Consider the following 24136-nt stretch of genomic DNA (forward strand, 5'->3'; position numbering starts at 1 on the left):
TGGCTAAAATTAAGTCAGGAAATGACAGATGTTGGCGAGGATGCAGAGAAATGGGAACCTTTCTACACTGTTGGTGGGAATGCAAGCTGGTGCAGCCACTCTGGAAAACAGTATGGTGTTTCCTCAAAAAGTTGAAAATAGAGCTACCCTATGACCCAGCAATCGCACTACTGGGTATTTACCCTAAAGATAAAATGTAGTGATCCAAAGGGACAAGTGCACCTGAATGTTTATAGCAGCAATGTCCACAATAGCCAAACTGTGGAAAGAACCTAGATGTCCATCAACAGATGAATGGATAAAGAGGATGTGGTGTGTATATATACAATGGAATACCACGCAGCCATCCAAAAAACCCCACACGAAATCTTGCCATTTGCGATGACATGGATGGAACTCGAGGGTATTACAGTAAGTGAAATAAGTGAATCAGAGGAAGACAATTATCATACAATCTCTCTGATATGAGGAATTTAAGAGGCAGGGCTGAGGGTCGTAGGGGGTAGGGAGGGAAAAAATGAAACAAGCTGGGATCAAGAGAGAGACAGACCATAAGAGATTCTTAATCACCGGAAAGAAACTGAGGGTTGCTGGTGGGGGTGGGGATAGGGTGACTGGATTTATGGACACTGGGGAGAGTATGTGTTATGGTGAGTGCTGTGAATTGTATAAGAATGATGATTCACAGACCTGTATCCCTGGGGCAAATAATACATTATATGTTAATTAAAAAAACTTTTTCCTACAGAACAATTTCTTTTCTCTTACTATCAAGCATCATGGCCATTTTCCTTAATACATGTTATCATTGGAAAAATTACAATAGATAGAGATTGTACAAGTGCTTTTACTGAATCTTCTTTTTAGCCCTGAAATATATTCAGGAAGTTGCATGTATTTTTTTTTCCAGCTTTCTTTAAGGGCGTTTGCGTCTTTTCCTAAAAGCAGAATTAGATAATTCTGACCAATTTATTATGATCAATTAAATTTGATTGACTGAACTTTAAAAATTGTACTACTAAGTATTAACAAAACCACATTTCTTGTTAACAGTTCTAGAAAATCATAATAGTTTGTTTTGTTAGGTAAACATTCAGTGACACCAACACTTTTCTCGCCTTTTCAAAGTAAAATGATAAATTGGAAACAGTATTAAAGCAATCTTTTCTAATATTCCCAGAATCCTGATCTGTTATAATTCTAAAGGACAGATATGGAGTAGCAAAGAAATAATCTCATTCATGTTATAACACAGTGGTACATCAGACCTTACTCCCTTCCCTATCATGATGACAAATGATCACTAAATGAACACTGCTCTCACTTACCTAGCAAAGAATGTTACTTTCAGAGATAATACATTGTCTTATTAATATGTCAGTAGTAACATTCACATGAAATATAAGTATATTGGATAGGTAGCTGAAGGATGTTACATCTTTTAAAGCCACTGAGAAATAAGGGTTTGTGGACATTATCTTTTGAGCATTTGTGTTCTATTACTAAGGGAATGACCTAAATATTATTGGAAAAATCTGAAACGTTCAAAATAAGTCTGACTCCACTGATATTACATTGGCCTGAAAGATGAAGTATTCCTATGTGTCAGGAAAATGACTCTATGCCGTATGGTATGGTTTGGTGCATCAGTGTGGGTGAAAAAGAGAAAGGTGTGTTGATTGATGTGTAGGATGTAGCAGTATATTAAACATCATCAAATAAACTTTTTATGTTAGGGGTAGCTTTAGAATTACAGGAAAGTTACAAAAACAGTGCAACATTCTGATACACCTCCCACTTACTGTCGCCTACTGTGAACATCTTACGTTACCACAGTGCATTTGCTACAACTAATGAACCAACTTCAGTACCTTTCTGTTAACTCAAGTCCACACTCTGAGTTCATGGTTTTCCATCATGTCCTTTCTTCCCTTCTAGCATTCCATCCAGTAGAACATACTACATTTAGTCATCCTGCTCGTTAGGCTACTTTTGGCTCTGACAGTTTGTTTTTGATGACCATGACATTTTTGTGGAGTACTAGTCAGGTATTTTGTAGAATGCCCTTCAATTGGGGCTTACCTAACATTTTCGCATGGTTAGACTATGGGTTTTCAGAGGTAAATTACAAAGATAAGTGCCCTTGGATGAGATCATATCATACCAAGGCTATATGCTATCAATATGTTATTTCTCCTGATGTTAACCTTTATCACTGGGCCAAAGTAGTATTTGCCAGATTTCTCCACTGTTATGTAAATCTTTCCCCCACTTTTATACTCTGCTTTTTGGAATTAAGTGATAAATCATAGCCCACACTCAAGCAGTAGGAAATTAAGCTCCACTTCCTTAAGAGACAAAGTAGCTATATAAGTAGCTATGTGGAATTCTTCCACATAAGAGATATGTTTCTTCTCTCCAACTTATTTATTTATCATTTTCTAATTTATATTGGGACTCATGAATATTCCCCTTTTTTTTTTCCAAATCTAAATCAGTGGGAGCCAAGAAATATATTTACACCTTTATAAAAGGTAATAAAAGATAATTTGGCACATTTGACATGGTGCACATGAATACCATTTGTTGTTGGACATGATAATATATTCCATAATTTCCTCAGAATTCATCTTCCTTTAGATATAGTACTTCTTAACTTGCCATGACTGGAACTGTATGCACAATAGAGTTTCCCTGAGAGCTACAAGTGTCACATTGTAGGTGGAGCCCTCTTTCCTACTTGGCCTTTTCCTACCTCTCTTTCCTATAATGACTGTGTCTTACACATGATATCATTCTTCAGCAAGTGGTGTAGAGACAAGATTATAGTGTAATCGTTTTCCTCTCTAAAGAACCAAGATAACTCATGATACACAGAGCTCTTCTCTACAATAGATGACTTTTTTTTTAGTAATCGCAAAAACAAAGTTGCAGCTCATAAGTTTCTAAAGAAAGAAATGTTTCATTTTCAACCTCTAAGAAGTAGTTTTAAGAAGCAGTATAAGGAAACTCAGTCTTCTTTTGGAGGGGGAGGTGCCCAAGAAACTCTTATTTTTACTTCTGATTAACCAGAACAGAACTGTGTGCTATAACGTAAAGTTGATCTGCTCTAATTTCACTTGGGGGGGGAAAAAATCAATCAAAGCAAAAAGCATCTTATTTTGTCCTTGGAAGAAACCTGAATATAGTTCTTTGTCAAGAACTTGCCCAGTCCCAATTTTAACCCCTACCAAGGAAATAAATTCCTTACAATCAAAGGCAAGGCAAAGGATAATTGCATCCAGAACAACCCCGTCAGTACGCTAACTCTGAACCAGCCCCACAGACAGCTTTTTAGTTACTACCCAGGCCAGAGAGAGAGAGTCAGACAATAGACTGTTTCAGAGGTCAGTTAAGGAGACAGCCTCCCACTTAGGATTGCTGCCAGGGACGTACAATCCAGTGTCTGACATCTGGGCTCTGCAGCTGCCAAGTCTGCCCCTTGTGTGGCCACAGGTGTTAGCTATAACTCTGAGACACGTGGGGGAGAAGGAACAGGGAGGGCAATGTCAGTTTCACTGTGTGTATGTGTGTCCATATGTACAGTTTTAATTTTATCTTTAATTTTTTATTTTAATCTTTTCAAAGGTACATCATTTATTTTGTTTCAAAATTAATGTATTTCTGCATAATGGCAAAGAACATCTGGGAGGCTTCCAAAGAAGAAGCTTTTGTTCAAGAACAAGGGCATAACAAAGCCGAGATCTTACACCTGTAGGGTTCACCGTACACTAATATGGTGTGTGTGTCATTGTTAGCTTCATTTGAATAGGCCTTCTTAGGACTGAAAAGAAAGAAAATGGAGCTAAAAAGCAAACAGGCAGCTGGTCTAAGTTAAACCCTAAATACTTACCTTCTCCCAAAAGCCACCTCCACCCCGACACCCTTGTTTGGGATGTTCACGAGAATTTGTGTTTATCAATAGGTGTATAAGTACAGCCTGGGACACACTGTATCTACTTCTTTATTTCACACTACACCAGCCATAACAATCAGTAAACACAGCTTAAAGAGGCAACACAGGAGACGTATCTCCTACTTGGGGGGGGGCAAATCTAGAATTCCCCACCTCAGGTAAGCATTTGAGGTTCCTAACCCTGAAGATATGGGCAGTAGTAGAAACAAAGATGATTAAGAAAAGGGAATGACACTGGTAAGAAATACAAAGAGCCAATAGTCAACAGCATTTAAAAATACAGATATCTCTATAGCCCCAGAATTAAATATACACTTCCTCCCTTTTTTTGCCTACTTCATAGTCTGAAATAGAATTTAATGGAGGAAAAGGAATGTTCAGATTTCATCTTCTCACGGAATCTCTTCTAAGGAGAAATGCTTGAATCCTTAAGCCAACGTTTCTCTACCTGTTAAAACCAATGCACCCTACGGTTTGGTTTTGTTTTGTTTTGTTTTCCACTGTATCTCTTATATATTTTACCAGTTGGGAACATTTTTGACAGGCTCTACTTTATATTTTCTATTAAAAAGACAGTAGGTAAATTGAATATACTTTTTCCAAGTACAGCCCACAACCCCATTTCCCTTAAGAATCTATGCTCTCTTACTGACTTTCCGTCTGACTTATGCTTGGCACATAAATCCTCGATCGGGCTTCATTGAATAAATGAGTGAACCAATGAAATAAATCGTTAAGTTATCTATAAAGGAGACTTCCCAAAAGCAAAGGAATAGAATTTCAAAATTTCTGTAGCTTTTCAGGCCCCAGTAAGATCATTGCTGTGTTTATACAGCTGAAAGTAATACCTAGTTTACCAAGCCTCTACAAATTGTGCCTTTTGTCTGTTTTGGGTATTCTCCATGTTTTTCAGGTTGTGTTTTCCTCTGCCCATAATGACTATGTATGTTCTCATGATGAGTAAGAACTGATTCTAGACAATACAGTATATTTTGGTGCTGTGTATTAACTCATTTGAGGTTTTATCTAGCTGCCAACTTTCCCTTGTGTGTCCTTGATTATTTTTGCCTATATTTTTGCCCTGGAATTTATTAATCCTATATGACCTACCCTTGAAAAATGTCTCATCTTTCTTATGCTTTCCTAGGCACATCTGAATATTTCAAATGCACTTGGTTTAGATAAAGACATTTTTCTAGGATCAGGAGCATACCTTTCCTTTAGAACTCTTCTGTATCTCTGTCTTACATTTCCTACCCAATCAATTCTCTTCCATCATCATATGAACATGTTTAGATCCTTTCCCTCTAACTCCAGCTGTGAACTCTTTTTTTTATTTTTTTTTTTTAAAGATTTTATTTATTAATTTGACAGAGAGAAATCACAAGTAGACAGAGAGGCAGCCAGAGAGAGAGAGAGGGAAGCAGGCTCTCTGCCGAGCAGAGAGCCCGATGCGGGACTCGATCCCAGGACTCCGAGATCATGACCTGAGCCGAAGGCAGCGGCTTAACCCACTGAGCCACCCAGGCGCCCCTCCAGCTGTGAACTCTTTTTCCATCTATTTGGAGTCAAGTTTCTTGAGTGGTCTATTTTTGTATCTGTACTTATTTTCTGCTCACCCATTAACCCTCTGATTTCCCATCCTTGGTTAGAACCTCCACCAAACTGCTTCCTACGGAGCCACCTCAGCCTGCCAACTGCCTGTGCCTAGTTCTTCCAGGCAGTCCCCACTATCCGTTACTTTCGCTGTCCTGAAACTCTTCACCCGTGATTGCTGTGACACTTGCCTTTCTGGTTTTCCTTCCATCTCTGTGACCATTCCACCTCATACTAGTGGCAACTGCTTTTCCTCCGTTCCACCCCTGAATTGTTGGCGCTCTTCTGTTCCCTGTCTTCTCCCCACAGAGTCCTATACGCGTCTGTCTGCTACTGCTGACACCCAAACTGATCTCTAGCCCGGGACTCTAAGTTCTGCATCTGTCTACACAGTCTGTTATCAGACACCTCTCTTGATGCTTCCTCTCAGCTTCTTGAGCAAGACCAGGGTAGCTGTTGTTTGCGTCTGTTCTACCCTCTTTCATCGCCCTCCTCTTCTGCATCCATTTTCTCTGAGGAATCCCTTCTTCACTCCATATGGAGTGAAGTCCTCATGGGAAACAGCACACTTGTTCCCACTCCTGGACCCCACAGGGCCAGACGGACACCCTGACCGGGTTCAGTCAGCATCCCTCTTCCCGACTGATACTAATGGAAGCAGACAGTGGCACCTCTTCTTGCTGGTCAGCCCTATCTTCCCTTTGTGTTTCCAAGTCCTGGCATATCATCTGAGTCCCTGGGCTACAGTAGCAGGAAATTGAGGAGTCTATCCATTCTTCCTTCTTACTCTACTCCATACTCAACTGCTGATAAACTTTTGTGAATTATCATAAAGTCTTGTCTCTCCAACTTGTGTGTCTTCTCCATACCTACGGCTCCTATTCTGGTCTCTGTCGTCATCATTTCTCCTAACTGATCTCCCTGCATCTTTGACACTATAGACAGGAAGAACTTATTTAAAAACAGATTTAAAACCCTCAGTAGCTCTCCGGTATCCTCTAGAGAACTGAAGAGCCTGAAAGCAAATAAGAGCCCTCGATCACCTCTCTAGCCTCCTCTCAAATCTTGTCCCATGTGCTCTTCCCTAGTAAGCAGAACATGCCATGCCTCCTTCAGCACGCTCACGTTCTGTTCTCTGTGCTTGGAATGCTGTGATCTTCCCTTCTATTTTTTTTTTTTTTAATTTTATCGCTGTTTGTTTGTTTTCCTGGTGATAAAATATTTATTAAGGTTTACTTTAGGGAATAGAGTGAATATAAAATTCAGGATAACAATATGAAGTAATTTAATTTCAATCCTTTCAAAGTCAGCCCAGCCCTCAATGCTCTGCAGATGTCAACCCACTGGTGAGACTCACTAAAAGCAGTCCGACAACTCCAGAAGAGGCTTTTCGTGAACATTTCCAGCTAGAGCATCGGAATACCTTTTAAGTGCAAAACCACACTACACTTGTGCAGCAGCAATGCATTCATATGGTTCTCATTAGTCATTAGGAGTGAAATCGCATAAAACCCCAGAAAAAAAACACACGATGGAGCTCACAAAATATGCTTAAAAATGAACCTGTCCTTGCAAAACACACACTGTAATGGAAGAAAAGACATTTTTTAAAGTACTGTGCACACTATTAGGAGATGTGTGCATTCCAACAATCTCCAGTGGACTAATCTGTGGCTAAATTATTTTACAAGGTTTCGTTCAATTATCACCTCCTCTCGGAAACCCTTCCTTATTCCTCCTAAGCTGGATTGGATGTCCTTCCACATGCCTTGGCGATCCTTTGTTCTCCTCTCTCAAGGTTCTAGACCACAGTATGACATTGTTTGACTAAGTCATAACTCTGTGAATGGATCCTAACCTGTATTTCCATGCTTAACATGATGCTTGACACAGTGTGTGTGCTTGATATAAGTCGGTTGAAGGTGAAAATCATTGAATTACCACCAATTTGAGGAAATGTAGAAGGTTCTTATCCCATCTACATTAGAATTTGCCCTTCAGTTGTGTTGGAAGCCTATAGGCAACCTTTTAGATGTTCATACTAGAATATGCCATTTCCTTAATGTTCCCAAATTTGTATCCCAAATAATTAGCCTCTTAAAAAAATTTTTTTTAGCTTCTTAAAAATTTTAAAAGTAGAAATGTACCTTTTGTTTGGTTAGCTATATCAGTAACAATACAATAAAACTTTTGTATTTATCTTAACCTTTTAGTGTTAACTCTTTCAATTTTGGAGGTATAAGTGACTATGACTATTATACCTTGGGTTTTATTATTTGGTTTTCTTTAATGTACACATGGAGGGAACTTTCTTCTGCCTTCTATTAAATTGGCATTGATAAGTCTTAATTATATGGCTCTTTTAAATCATGGATTTTTTTTAGAATTAAACATATAACGTAAAAATTGAATGCTTGATGTTTTAATGCACTGTGGCATTTTGTTTCCATGTAACCTAACCTTACTGAAGGATGTAGAAATATTAACCCTTTTGATAGTGGTCTGCATTTTTGAAGAATAGGTCATTTTACTTTTGAGGAAAAACAAATAATTATCTGAAGAAAGAAGAGACTCATGTTGATTTTTCATGCAAGTAAAGAAGGTTCTAAAATATTCTTTAACTAGTCCATTCATTTGGTAGCCAGTTTACTGCATGAATTCAACTTTTTAAAATTTCTGTAATGAATTATAATGATTCTGTACAATATTAGTCAGTGGAGTACCTAACCGGTGTGGTCACATTGGTAATTGCAACCTCTAAACTTCCCCACAGAGACAAAGATGCAGATTTACATCATTTTCAAAAAACAAGGAAAGCATTAGTAGCCAGTCTCTTAAAATTTTCATTCAGTCTATAAAAAGAGAAATAAATTCCAGTTATGCTGGCTAGCAAAATTCTGCATTTCTGTTGTCTAAATAACAGCTTACAAATATTTTATAACATCAAGTAATAAAATATTTCATGAGATAAGCTTCTTAGCAGAAACAGTCTCCAGAACTAAACTCAAAAGTAAGTTCTTAATCTTTATTACCTTCCTATTCTTGATTAAAACATCTTGTTAAATGAGTATCAAGGGTCAATAGTTTCCCCGCCCCAGCTGAAAAACGATCTGTGGAAACTATCTCTGCTCACTTAGGTTTACCACCCTATAATTTTAAGTGACTCTAAGTTTCTATACTTGGCAATGTGCACCCATCAGAAAGGGACTGTAGGCATAAAGCCCTCCCTAAGCAAAGCAGTTGTCTCCAGGGTATGGGTTATTTCCATTCAGGCTTCTCTAGTGTTCCTGGAGATACACTTGAGGCATTATTTCTTTTTTCATGTTGATTGTGATAAGAGCCTCATTTCCCAGTGCACTCTATCACTGCCCCGCAGGTGGGAGACCACTGGGCTTACTGCTTTTGTTGTGCCTAGGACAGCAGTTGCGATATCCTTCAGCCTGGGTGTGCTTTGTTACGCCTGTTAAGTACAAAATGCCAGAAATGTACCTAGTGCCTGACAAAACATAAACCACAAAAGACAAGAGCTCTATACTTACCACCTTTCATTCCAGAATATAAAATAGCAGGTAGCAGTAACTATCAGGCTGACCACCAAAGACAGGTTTGACTCTCATGAAATGCCTGGTGAGTCAATTTACATGAAAATCATGTACAGAGGGGGCTGGGAGGGCATATGGTGGTAAATGGAGGAACCCAAGAACATTTTTTGAGAGCTAGGTTTTGGGGTTTTTGGGGGTTTTTTTGTTTTGTTTTGTTTTGTTTTAATTAATAGGTATTCACCTTGCCTAAAGTGTGTGCTATGAAACACGTGATATTAAAAGACTGGGCGGGGTGGGAGGTAGGCCAGAAAGAGTCTATAGCACCTAGAAATGAAGCCATAGTCTCCTGAGACTAGCCTGGAAATAATGAGCTACTTAGTACTTGTGTCATTCCTGGCACCACTCTCACTATTAAACCTCATTTCCCAAGAGTATCCAGTCAGGCCAACATCTCTACTGCATACTCAGGCCCCCACCCCATCTCCTTTCTATCACCACAGCACTCCTCTACGAATGCTGTTTCTCTTTCTTGCACTCTTCTGTTCTTCTTATTTACATTCTCCCCACCACTCAGTACAGCTCAAGGTCTAGCTCCCTCATAAACATTCCCCAAATGGGGAGTTCACGTACCATGCCAGAGCCCCAGTGGCAATCTGATTTTCTCATGGGTTCTTCCACTTATTTTCTGAAGAGATTGTGGGGAGACGAGTGAATCTTGACTTTCTAAAATCGTAAGATACATCAGGGAAAGCTGCTCATTATTTTTTTTAACTATTTAAACACATTTCCCACAGCTGGTACTCCATAAATACCTGACTTCCAAACATTATTCCAGTTCTTGATCTTAAATGACTGACCATCCACGCTTGTCTCAAAGATCTGCAACACCAAACTAAGACTTGCTGTCACCACTGTCATTAGAGATTAATTATCGTTTCTTCCACTTCTTGCCTACTTGCTGTTTTCATGTGTTCTTCAGGATACACATCCTCCCCCACAGGTCTTCTCCCCAAAATTATCTCGCACCAGCAGCTAACAAGTTGACTTGCTACACCCCTCTTCTGTGGACAGACCTTTTAGCTCTATACTCTACCTTTCCCTATTACTTGGAGGGAGAATTTTGTTTTTCCTACTTAGAAAATGGCACTCTTCCTGGTACCAGCCATGACCGCTACTAGATGGAGCTTTTTTTGTTTTGTACCTTTGTGAATGAAAACTTAGGGGCAAAGGATGAAAATCAACAGTATTTATGAATCAGTTTTAAAAAGGACTCTGCAGGATGGGGGATATAAGGTCTGCCTCTGGTTCATTGATAATTTAGACCAGCGAAATACCCCTGTCCTAGAGAAATTTTTGAAGATCATGATTGATTGCAGAACTGTTTCATCATCATCAGAAATGTCTGTTAAGCACCTCCTTTTTTTCTTTGTTATTTGCAACAATTTAATCATGTGTCACTTCAGCTTAGATTTGAAGCATAGTATTACTCCCTCTTGAGGGGCTTAATGCATTCTGAGCAGACAGATAGAGCATGGAAGAATGGAAGGATGGATAGATAAGTGAAAATCTCTGTCATGCCTACTGATAGTGACTGACCAATGAGAGTATTGTTAGCTTTGATTTGTACAGTAGTGATCAAAGTTTTATGCCACTGAACCCACCAACTACTACATTCCTCCTTGGAACAAAAGACAGTTGACAGGGTGAATGTGATGAGAAGCTATTCAATGTAAGCAGTGATAGTTTTAATTTTCATTTGCTAAATCCTTCCTAAATACTAAGCATTGTTCTGAGTACCTTACTTTTTAATCTTATTTTACCTTTCAAAACTCTAGTATTGCCAAGAGGTAGAAACAATTCAAATGCCCATCAACAGAGGAACTGACAGACAAAATATACATACAATGGAATATTCATAGGAAGGAGTCCTATATCCATAGGAAGGAGTCAAGTTCTGAAACATGCTGCAATGTTAGATGAACCTTGAAAACATTATACTAAGTGAAATAAGCCAGACACAAAAGGACAAATATTGTATTATTCCATTTGTATGAAATATCTATAATAGGCAAATTCATAGAGATAGCAAGTAGGTTAGAAGTTACCAGAGACTTTGGGGGTAGAAAAGAAGGGATGGCAGTTATTTGCTTAATGAGTATTTCTATTTGGGGTAATAAAAAATTTTGGGAATAACGGTAATGGTGGCACAGCATTGTGAATGTAATTGTTACCACTGAATTGCATCCTTAAAAATGGCAAATTTTATGTTATTTAAATATTTCTTCCAAAATAAAAAATTGTGGAAAAAATGCTCTTATTAACCTAATTTGAAATTTGAGTACCTCAAGAATGTTTAAACAAATAGGCGTCACATATTCTAACCTAAGAAGAAGTATAGGAGAAAGTATATGGCACTGATTCACGGTCTCAACAATATCTAGGCCATCCTTTCTTTAAATCTTGGCTTTCCCTAACAATTGCAACATGGCTGCTGGAACTCTACATATTGCTTTCATGTTCAAGGTAGAAAGATGAAGAAGGGGATGCAAACAGTCTGATCTTTTTCTTGTATCAGTAAGAAACAAAAGCTTTTCTTGTGCCCCCAATAAATTTCCACCTACATCTTACTGGACAGAACTGTGCCTCGGGCTGTCTCTCTAGCAACAAGGCACAGGAGGGCTGTCAAAGGAGTATCTAGCTTTCTAGCTCTACCAGGGAGGCAGCAAGAAGACGGGTTGGAAATATCTGTTAAGAAATGAATGCTATCTGGCACAATGACAAAAATGAGGAGCAGAAAAGTTAATCAGAGTTTCTCAACCTGGCAGTTGACATTTTAGACTGGATAATTCTTTGTGGTGAGGGGCTGTCCTATGTCTGGTAGAATATTTAGCAGCATCACTGGTTTTTATCTACCAGATGCCAGTAGTTCCCGCCCACCCCCCACCGCAATTGTGACCGTCAGAAATGTCTCTAGACATTATCAAATGTCTTGGGGGAGAGAGCACAAAATGGCCACCAACTGAGAAGCTCCGGGGTAGATGACTGGCCAAAGTCTCATTGCTGAGAGATGGTAGCGCTGAGGTTTGATCCCAGGACATCTGAATTTAGAGCCTTTCCTATGGGCCATTCTTCTGACCACCCTACGCAGTTGAGTAAATGGGCTTGTAATGAACAGAAGCAATGGGTCAAATGAATTAACCACAGACTGGGTTAATGAGACACCCATGAATTCTGCACTGACTCTCCACATGCTTTTCCTGAGCACTTGTTATTTAGCCCCAACCTTTTACAGTTTCAAAGGTAATAGCAGGCGTATGATGGAGAAGCAGGGATCAAGGAGCTGTCCCAGCTGCTTTCAAGAGGGCAAATTGGTTCCTGGGAAAGCAAAAATGTCTTAGGCAATTAAATGGTTTGTGGCCCTCTGAAACTCTGCCCTATCCAATAGATCTTATCTCAGTATTTAATTTCTCCATAAGGGAGTATTTAATTTTTTTTTTTTCTCTTTTGAGAAGGCATAATGGAAAAACACATTGAGAAACAGTGCTGTAGGCTAAGGTACTAGGTGGAGCAAGGAGTTGTTTCAGAAAAGGTGAGAAATGCTATTACCTAAAATGAGACGGTAGGGGATATCTAGAATGTGAATGAATGGTGAGTGGATTTTAGGAATCCTGGGGGTGTTTTCATTAGAGTATCCCTTTAGCCATTGTTCCAGTCACTAGTCACCCCAATTAAATCACTTTCATGTCCCCCTATTCATGAATGTAATAAACATTTATACTTATATCTTTTTTAATCACCACATTAGTTTCATTGGGCTATGCCTTTCCAACAAGTAAACTGCCCCCTCTTCTTCAGGTCCTCGTTATTCAAGGAGGCATCTCTCTAACGTTTTAAGGAATAAAAGTGTCTAGAAATACAGTTATGGTATTAAAATTTCTTGGGATCACCAGCTAATTATTCACACCATATAATAATATGGAAGTAAACAAGCTTAAAAGCCATAAAATTCAATGGATCTTGGTTTGATCCCCTAACTTTGGGCCAATTATAGAATCTCACTGAATCTTCATTTTCTTATCTATGAAATGGGCATAATGTTTACTTCATAGTGTTGAGATGAGAATAAAGGAGGTATTTACATGTCCCCCACTTGGCAGACAGTCCAGCCTATAGTCAATGGCCAGTATGTGGCAATTATTGGAATAATATTGGTAAATAAAACTTAATAGATTTTTTTTCTTTCTTTCTGATAGAAAAAGGATAGCAGTACAAGAAAGGACTGGCTCAAAGCAAAGTGATCCAAAAAGTTCCTCTTCAAACAGAGTTTGGCTCAGGACAGTAGGCCAGGATTGAATGGACATGTTCCGAACCCAACCATGGTTCTTGTTTAACACAAAGACAAGATGCCTAAAGTTCATCCAGGAGAAAGGCAACCATGGCCTCTCTTCCCCGATATTCCTTCCTAAGCTGATGCTGTCCAATGCTTAGTAACCATCCATTTCTCAACCCTCTTTTAACAAGTTAGGAATATGGTACCTATCTTTCCTATTGAGATTGTGAAGACCAAATCCATTCATTGATATCTATTCCACACAAGGCAGAAGGCAGCACAGTCCCTATCCACACAGAGTTTACATGCGACCCAATGCCATACGACCTTCCTTATTTCAAACCCTTTGCTTAGTGCTTAACACCTAGTAAACACTCAAGAAATAACAGTGGTTTATTTGTTGCTTTGTTATTCTCCAAAATATATAAACTTTAAAATTCACTGTAACAATGTAATGCTGACTGCTGACCTTAGTGAAGGGGGTGTTCATTGTTGCTTGGGTATCTGAAGTGGGTGGTTTGGATGAACCAGCTATACTCTTGGATACACAATTCAGTTTTCTACTGATATAGGATAATAACGTGTTCAGAGAATACTTGCTTTTTAGGATGGATCAGGTAGAGGTAGAAACTACATGACTTTTGAAAGAAACTGTTGTTTGTACTTTTTTAATCTCTTATCTGAAAATTATTATTTGGTTGAGACTTCTTCCTTGAGTTACTAAAGCTATAGATGGGGTTTTGGAGAGGGGATGTGTAATTATTTTCCAAACCCTATTTTCGACACCTTTTCTAAGCTGTTAAAATATATGTGAGATATTAACATTAAGGATATACAGAAAAATATTCCATAGCTTTATTTTATATTTATGACTTTATCTGGCTGTAAAGCAAATGGCTCATGGAATATTGTAACAGTCACTTTTATATTGAGAGTCCTAGTTTAAAATCACTATAACAGGTACTACCAATGACTTTATTTGCCAGAAAGGCACATATTCTAGACAAATTTTGGCCTAGGGAACTGCTATTAATTCCAATACACGAAGAGTCACAGGATAATCTTACAAAATGTTCACAGCTAAGCGCTGGATTTTGTCTTCTCTGACACGACTAGGTTCCTTAAACAATTCCTTCCTACACAGAAGTGGCATTAGACCTGAATTGTTGCTAGTCCCAGCTATTTGATTTGGATATCTTAGTATCTTTTAAATATATATATTTATCTCTTCTGAAACATCATTTTCCTTCAAATCAACCTAATTCAACCTCTTCTCCTGTCCCCTTATAGTATTAATTTTATCATATATCAGGTTTGTTTTGTTTTGTTTTTCATTTTCATTTTTGTTTTTGTTTTTAACTCTAAGAGTGTAATTGTCTAACTATAAAGGTGAAAGTTCAAAAGTCATGAAGTGCTAGGGCTAAAGTTCTTCCAACACCAGTAAATCCCCCTTATGGGCCTTTCTGCATACTCCAGTGCTCATTTAACAACCCAACTAGACATCCTCCATCCTTTATAGGAAAGCATTAATTTTTGGTTTCCTGGCTTTGACATGATTATAATCAATTACTTCTTTTACTTTAGAATTTCTGGTTCATTTTTTTTTCTTTCTACCTCATCCCCTTTATTCTAAGGCAGGGTAGGTTTGGAGATGATTTATACTGAAGAAGAAAAATATAGAGCCCTAAACTGAAATTCCATGGGATTTGAGGTAGGTTTCCTTAGATCCAGAATGATGCTGTTGATTTGTAGATCCATACCTTTTGATTTGTTGGACTTGGTAAAGAATTCTCATCTTTCTGCTACTGGCCTTTGTGATCCAGTAGAATGAACAGAGATCCTCAGAAAATGTCCCTTAAATAAATGTAATAATAAATGTTCCTTAAAGTATGTATTGTATCCCCATATTTTACATTATTTAACATATCATACAATTTGAGTTCTGCCTTGTAGATGCCAGTGCCTGGGCATTTGATCATTCTAGTTATAACTTCCAATAGGCATGGTATCAACCTAGCCAAAGAGGAATTATTATTTTCTTCTATAAAAGTCATGAAGTGGACTCCAAGATCATGACCTGAGCCCAAGGTAGTTGCTTAACCAATTAAGCTGCCCAGGTGCCCCTAAAAGACCATTTTGTTTAATGGCGCACCTGGGTGGCTCAGTTAAGTGACCAACTCTTGATTTTGGCTCAGGTCATGATCCCAGAGTCCTGGGATCAAGCCCTGTGCCTGGCTCCCTGCTCAGCAGGGAGTCTGCTTGAGATTCTCTCTCCCTCTCCCTCTGCCCCTTCCCCCTCACACATGCACACATGCTCTCTAAAATAAATAAATCTTTTAAAAAAAGGAACATTCTATTTAATTAAAAATCACATAATAAAACCTACACTCAACATTTTAAACACACATTTGAAAAAATGTTACATACAGAGCTAAGGCTAAAGAAATACAATTGACCTTGGAACAGCACAAATTTGAACTGCAAAGATCTACTTAACACATGGATTTTTTTCATAAATACAGTACAGTACTGTTAATGTATTTTCTCTTATGATTTTCTTAGTAACATTTCCTTGTGTCTAGATTACTTATTAAAAGGATAACGGTATATAATACATACATAAAATATGTGTTAATTGACCATTTATTTTATCAGGAAGTCTTCCAGTCTACAGGCTGTTAGTCGTTAAGTTTGGGGGGGAGTCAGAAATTATACATGGATTTTCAACTCTGTGGGGTTGGGCACCCCTGACACCCACAATTGTTCCAGGGTCAACTACACGTGTTTTTCCGTGGAGTTAAATACCTCATGAACATTAGCTGTTCAGTCACTGTGATTCAAACTCAGTATTTTCCTAGATTTCAGTAGATCCCAACTTAAGCCTTCCAGGGTTATCCATCTGAAGTTCTTTGAGGAGGTTTCTAGAAAGCTTACATCTTTCCCTAGAAACAAGGATCTTCACCTGCTGGTTCTCAATTTAAAAGGGAGAAGAATTTTATTTGCCATTCCAAGAATAAAGATCTATTTGCTTTCCTAAACTGCCATTTTCTCCTCTAACCTAAAGCACACAGAAAGTTAAAAAAACAAACACTGTGATACCACCAAAACTAATCAAAAAGAAATTTCACTGCCACTTCTCAAATCTCCACAACTTCCCTGTATCTATTCTGGCTTCCATCTGCCTTATTTTTAAGATGAATCTCTTTCCTCCGAACCCCTTAAACAACAACAGCTCACTCAAACACGACATTACATAGTATTAAAGTAGAAATAGGAGATGGTTTCCATCCTTTACTATCATTTTTATAGTGCATTTTATCTACCAGAGTTACTTAATAACTTAGTAAACTTGGCCTAAATGTAGCTGCTCATAAGGACATTAAGAACCTCTACTGGTGACCCCCTCTAAGGAAATGACAGCAAAATTCCCCAGAACGTAGCCTGCTTGGAAAGCCATCTAAAAGTTTAGTGCTGAGGAAGGGACACTGAGTGTTTGGCAGCTTGGAATGTGTTCCTCTCGAGAGACTGCCCATGTGCAGAGTTGGCAGAAGGGGACCTGGACAGGCATCAGACGCTCCTCCAGCCACTCAGAATTAGGGGTCTTGACAGGTGGGGGAGCAGTGAGAAGAGGAAGCGGAAACTGGTTGATTCATGCTCCTCTGGCTTGTCTCTTGTCTCTAGGCACAGCCCAGAGATGCACCGGCAGGTGCAGCTGGAGAGATCGAGAAAGGCCTTTGTCCTTGCTATTCACTAACAACCAGATTTGAGGTGACAGGTGCAAAATAGGCAGGACTTCAGGCAGGCTTGGAAGGATCTTAATATTCTGAAACTTATTCTTGATTAGCACACTGAAGGTTTGAATCATTTGGAATTTTTAAAGAAAGAAATATGTGGATTTTCACTGATCCTATGGGCGTTTTGAGGAGATCTTCACCCCCTTCTCACAATAAAATGCTTAACTTTCGTTTTAATATCTAATGCTAAACATTTTTATTTCCTTTTTTTTTTCCTTTAAGGAAAGATCATTATTGTCTATGAGGAAATGATGGGCAATAACAAATCTCTCAAAATCTGTTTTTAATGTGCTGTTAGAAAAAAAATCATGTGAATTTTTTTACCTCAATCATGCTGGAAAAAATTTGTGGCTAAGGATGATGTGGAAAACTTCAACATTAAAAATAATATGCTAAGTAATCCAAAAGGGAAATTAATTTTCGCTTCGAAGGTGTTCACTAGCACAAACACTAAAATAATGAGTGACTGGGCTCTCCTGAGAAAATGCCAACTGTTGCTGCTTCCCACAGGGCTGTAGGTGTAACAAGCTTCTCTCACTGCCCTAACTTCTGACTCTGTGTCAGGAGACTTAAGAAGGACATCTCTTTCAGCAATTAAAAACAATCTATTGTGTTATTATATACCAACTTCTCCCACTGTTTTTTGTTGTTTTTGTTTTAAGATTTTATTTATTTATTTGATGGAGAGAGATACAGCAAGAGAGAACACACACAGGGGGAGTGGAAGAGGGAGAAGCAGGCTTCCCACTGAGCAGAGAGCCTAATGCAGGGCTCGAACCTAGGACCCTGGAATCATGACCTAAGCCAAAGGCAGACGCTTAATGACTGAGCCATCCAGGCACCCCAACTTCTCCCATTGTTAAGTCTCTAAGAATTAGCTGGTTTCCTTGACAAGTGAAACTGTCACTGCTATTGAAAAAGAATGACAGTAATACCAGGCAACTCAGACTGCAAAGGACATTTGAATTCATGGTATCCTCTAGAAGCAGCAGATATGATGGAAAACCCATTCACACCCCGATGCGGAGACCAAACCCCTCGGGGATTGCTTCACTGGAAATTTCAGGGCAGTATTTTCCCTCTTAGGCTTTGTAGCAGTTATGAAGTATGTATAGCATAAATAATTTAAGTTCATCTTCCATAACGTCTCATGTTATTATATAAAAGGTAGAAATTGAAAAAGAGAAACAAAGGTCTTGAGCAATCCCTTAGATGAATAATCATTTACTGAAAAATTAGAAATTGACTCTGGGAAAGTCAGTTACGGAGCTGGCTTGTTGAAACCACCTACTTCCATGTGCCCTTCCCTCCAGGTTGCCTTATCTTCATGTCTCCTACCATTTAAGGGGCAATACAGCACTGCTGCTCTTAGCTCCGCACCTCCACTCTTGCCCATAAAATTCACAAATATCTTCATCTGTTAGTGTTTTTCAAAAATAGTAGCAGATGTGGACCATGCTGTGAATAATCTTAATAATACAGATTTTTTTTTAAACTCACAGTCCCCCCTCCCCCAAAAAATACCTCAGGATAATTATATTCAAACTAGTGTCCCACTTTACTAAATAGCTGTTTTGGGGGGCACCTGGGTGGCTGAGTCAGTTGAGTGTCTGACTCTTGATCTCAGCTCAGGTCTTGATCTCACAGTTGTGAGTTCAAGCCCCACACTGGGCTTTGCTCTGGTGTGGAGCCTACTTAAAAAATATAATAGTAATTCCTGCTTATGATAAGTGGAGCTACATGCCAGAAGTCTTCCGGGGGTGGTACATGTTAAGGATGGAGAATCAAAACCTAAATGGCACAGAAGGTTAAAGGAGAAAAAAATACCCCTCTAAGTACATTTTTTTCTCTTGTGTTAACATAGAAATAAAAATGAAAGACACTAACTAAGATGCTCCCCAGGGTAGGGAACCTATGAAAACTTTAAAAAAGGGAGGGATAATGATTTCTTACAGCCAAGTCATCCCAAAAGAACTTTAAGAAATATCTTTCTTTATCTCTGACCCTCAAATTATCTAAAATGAATTTTGGGACATTAACCCAATTGTTTTATGTTTAAAAATACTTCTCCTAACAAAGCTAGTAGAAATAGAAACTATCAGATAAGATTGCAGAAATCCTAAGGTAGCTTCTAGCAACTATTGATAACCTTGCTGGAATGCTGGTATTATCTGCCAGTCTGCTTCTACTCCTTTCCACTCAGGTGCTCTGGTAACAGGCTCCCTTAAATTGAAATAACTGCTTTAGTGATTGTCTCTAGTCTTCCCCCTTGCTCTCCCTGGACTATATTATTAATTCTGTGCTATGCTAGGGACTGTTTATGTTGAAGGATTTCCTGAGGACTGCTGTGAGCATTGCCTATAAGGAATCTCCCCCTTTTTTTTTCCTCTTGCTGTATTTATGTAATTTATAATTTTAACCTATGAGTTAACTCAATGGAGATATTATTGAAAAGACTACTAGTGATATAGTATACTATGGATTACCATAGCTAATCCAAGTCATCATAATCTTTACCAGAGATTATTGGCTCTTGTGAACGAGTGAAAACAAATATTCTATGTATACAATTATTTTGATCTTAAAGACCACATGTATTAGAGAAAGACAAAATTAAGATTCTGTAGTTCCCTTTAAGACTCCAAAGTATCTTTCTTATAGTCAGACCTATGTACATATTTAATTGTACTTACTGTAGTTTCTATATAGCCTTGTATTTGCTGATATATAGATGTGATTAAACATGAATACATGTATCTAGACTTAGGCATGCATAGACATAAAAATAAAATTACAAATCTTGTAGTAATATAAACAATTATAGGTAAAATTTAATATGTCTTTTAAAATTAGACCTAAAGAGCATTAGAAGGATTTATTAAAAAGACAACTGGATTAGGCATTAAACATGATTTCTAGTGCCCCACCCTCAACTTTATCACAAATTGAGTAACTCATTTAGTGTTTCTTTTTTTTTTTTTTTAAGATTTTATTTATTCATTTGACAGACAGAGATCACAAGTAGGCAGAGAGGCAGGCAGAGAGAAAGGGGGAAGCAGGCTCCCTGCTGAGCAGAGAGCCCCATGCGAGGCTCGATCCCAGGACCCTGGGATCATGACCCGAGCCGAAGACAGAGGCTTTAACCCACTGAGCCACCCAGGCGCCCCTCATTTAGTGTTTCTGAGCCCCAGTTTCCTTATTTGTAATTGAAAATACAAAAATAATTATAGATACCTGACCCTTTATATCATAATAGGGCACCTTGTGCTCAAAAAACAGAGGCAGAATGGTTAACACATGTGTTTTATTTACTGAACTTCACAGATTAAGAATAGGACTTCCACTTCCAGCAGCAATAGTAGACAAGACACTCTGCTGAAAACCAATTAGATCCTAAATACAACATTTTGATTTGTTGCTGGACTCCCTGAAGTGGATAAAATAATCTCCAAGTCCAGTCCTCCTGTCCCCCATTCTCTAAATAAAGGAACAAGCTGAGTCAACACTGGAGCTTAGAGCAGCTGACAAATGTTCTGAGTAAGAAGCAGAGGAGAGAACTGTGTCATACTGGGAAAATGCCAGAAGGATACTATAAATTGCAATTTAGATACAGAACCTGGAGTTAACAGCAAGGAAGGGGAACTGAACCTTAGATTCTGCATTAAGCCAGGACTCTCAAAGAGAACTAATGTGACCCCAGATTGGTAGGCTCCCAACTCCTAAGAGAAACCAAACCAAATATCTATAGGAAAGCATCCTACGGTATACCCCATGAGATTCCCATAATTTATAATCAGGCAACTATTGTTTGCAGTCAAAGACCACTAGGCACACAAGGAGGTAAGCCATCTATGTTAGAGCTGTCAGATATAGACTAGCTGCTTACAAAGTACTTAAAGAAATACAGAATCAAAAGAATAAGAAAACAACAGAAAACTTTAAAGCATGATCAGGCCATTCTGAAAAATAACTAAATGGAACATCTAAATATAAAATATGTAAATGTTAAAGAAAAAACAAAACATGTTAAAAAGCAGCTTAGCCACAGCTGAAAAAGCATTAATGAACTCAAACACAGAAATGAATAAATTGGGCACCTGGGTGGCTCAGTGGGTTAAAGCCTCTGCCTTCGGTTCGGGTCATGATCCCAGGGTCCTGGAATCGAGGCCCGCATCGGGCTCTCTGCTCAGCTGGGAGCCTGCTTCCTCCTCTCTCTCTGCCTGCTTCTCTGCCTACTTGTGATCTCTGCCTGTTAAATTAAAAAAAAAAAAAAAAAAAAAAAAAGAAGTCTTTAAGAAATGAATAAATTAACCAGAGCACAATCCAGAAAGAAAAAGGACTGGGAAATATGAGAATAATTTATTTATTGAGGATGAAATGAGAAAGGCTAACATATGTCAAATCAAAGCCACAGAAGGCAAGAATAAAGCTAGTCAAGGACTAATAATCGGCGAAAAACTTCCAGAAATGCTATACACTATTAATCTATAATTTCAGAAAGCATAGTATTCCCAAGTAGGATAAATAAAATCAATACCTAGATATGAAGTGACTTTAGAGAGGCAAGAACAAAAGTTTTGTTTTGTTTTGTTTTTAAGGACAAAAGTTCTTAAAGCAGCTAGAGAGGAAAGATATCACAAAAAGATGATCATTTCATGGACAGCAAAATGCTCAGCAGTGAAAACAGAAAACAGGAAGCAATGGAAAATTATTTGTTGCTGAAGGAATTATGAACTATTCACTGTTTCAGAGTGAAATAAAGACACAGCTAAACAAAAACAGAGTTTGTCATTAACAGACTCATACTAAAGGAGATTTGAATCTAAAGTTGACCTCATTAGAAAGATAGTATTCTCTGGTGATAATTCAATTAATACAGAAGTCAAGAGCAAAAAGGTACCTTTAAAGTTCTCACATCTTTGAAAAGAGATTATTCATTTATCAGTTAAGAAATCATGAAGTTTAAATATTTAAAGCTAAATTGTAATGAAAATATAATCCATCAGAACTAATATTTTTAAAGGAAATTTGTCAGCCATAATTAGAAAAGAAAGTATGAAAATGAACTAAGCCCCCATCTTAACAATTTAGAAAAGGACAAGAGAAGAAATCCAAAGTAAATAAAAGGAAAGAAGGAAAATGAGAGTTCCACGAAACTGGAAACTACAACAGAAAGGCAGACATGAAAGTCAGCTTTTTGAAAAGAGTTTAAAAACGGACAATCTTGGGAACCTGGGTGGCTCAGTCAGCTGGGTGTCTGCCTTCAGCTCAGGACATGATCCTAGAGTCCCAGGATCAAGCCCCATGACAGGCTCCCTGCTCAGTGGGGAGTCTGCTTCTCCCTCTGTCCCTTACCCCGCTCATGCGCTCTCTCTCTCAAATAAATAAATAAAACCTTAAAAAAACAAAAACAAAAAAACACCAGACAATCTTTTGGCAAGACTGAGGAAACAAAGAGAGCACAAATAATAAAAAGACTAAAAAGGGAATGTAAATATAGGAACAGCACAGATTAAGAAGAAAATAGCATGAGTAATAAATTTGTCGATACATTTGAAAACCTAGACGAAATGACATAATTCTTGGGAAAATATAACTTACCAAAACTGACTTACAAATTTAAAAACTTGAATGTTCTAAAGCTAATAAAGCAATGGAATCCATTGTTTAGAGTCTTCCTACCAGCAGAGACTATCCTCTTGTAATTTTATAGGTGAAATTACCTAGCATCCACGTTAATTTCTGCCTCTGGGCTCGGTGGGGAGTCGGCCTGGGATTCTCTCCCTCCATTCCCCACTGCCTCTCTCCTCTGCTGCCCTCTCTCTCCTTCTAATAAATAAGTAAATAAAATCTTTAAAAAAATGATTAAGACTATGATTTTGGCAGACTGTTAGAAAGATTGACAAATGGAAAGAAACAGAATGGAATAAAGAATAGACCCAGACATCTACAGATACTTGATATACAGTAGAGGTGGGACTGCAGATCCCTGGTGGTGAGATAGGGTATAAAGGATCAGGGGAAAAAGGAATTGGGAGTAACTGCTGTTAGGTATAAAGTTTCTTTTGGGACGTGATAAGAATAATCTAACATTAGAAGATGGCGATGGTCACGCAACTCTGCAAATATGCTGAAAGCTGTTGAACTATGTACTTTAAGAGGTAAACTTTATGGCATGTAAATTATATACCAATAATGCTATTAAAAAGTGAGCACTGGGGGCACCTGGGTGGCTCAGTGGGTTACAGCCTCTGCCTTCAGCTCAGGTCATGTTCCCAGGGTCCTGGAATCGAGTCCCACATCGGGCTTTCTGCTCGGCAGGGAGCCTGCTTCTTCCTCTCTCTCTCTCTCTGCCTGCCTCTCTGCCTACTTGTGATCTCTGTCTGTCAAATAAATAAATAAATAAATAAATCTTTAAAAAAAAAAAAGTGAGCACTGTATAGTAACACAAAACAATAGGGATGAATCTTTAAAAACATTAGCTTGAATGAAAGAGACTTCCAAAAGATTTTAGATACTATATCATTTTTATATAACTCAAAAATGAGCGAAATGATATATTACTTATGGATATATACATACAAGATAAAAAGCATCTGAAATATGGCAAAGTAACGATAAATGTACTTGAGAGTTGCTCCCTCAGGGGAAAGTGAGGGAAATAGAAGGGGAGGAGCCAGTAGATGCTACAGTCTTGGTGACCCTTTCAGTTCCTGAGTGATTATATTAAAGTTTTTATTTTGATTATGTATGCTGCACATTTTATATTTGACCTTTTGAATGTACCAAATATTATATTTACAAGATAGTAAGAGAAAAATACCTTTTAAATTATTTTTTATACCCAAGTCATCTTAAAAGAACTGTAAGAAACGTTTGTTTCTTTGTTTCTACCCCTGACCCTCAAAATATCTAAAAA

The 24136-nt window shown here is 38.1% G+C and overlaps 1 long non-coding RNA gene across 1 annotated transcript in view; it reads right to left on the reverse strand.

The window, feature by feature from the left end:
- The window catches only part of LOC106007337, a 109145-nt gene extending 87769 nt beyond the window's left edge, over window positions 1–21376 (reverse strand). Inside the window, exon 1 of the long non-coding RNA XR_001182045.2 lies at window positions 21315–21376. This is a non-coding gene — a long non-coding RNA (uncharacterized LOC106007337). The remainder of the gene's footprint in view (window positions 1–21314) is intronic.
- Window positions 21377–24136: the final 2760 nt, after the last annotated feature.

The sequence above is a fragment of the Mustela putorius genome, unplaced genomic scaffold, assembly GCF_011764305.1.
Source record: "Mustela putorius furo isolate JIRA1106 unplaced genomic scaffold, ASM1176430v1.1 tig00003845_pilon_pilon_pilon, whole genome shotgun sequence".
In the NCBI taxonomy this organism is placed as follows: Eukaryota; Metazoa; Chordata; class Mammalia; order Carnivora; family Mustelidae; genus Mustela; species Mustela putorius.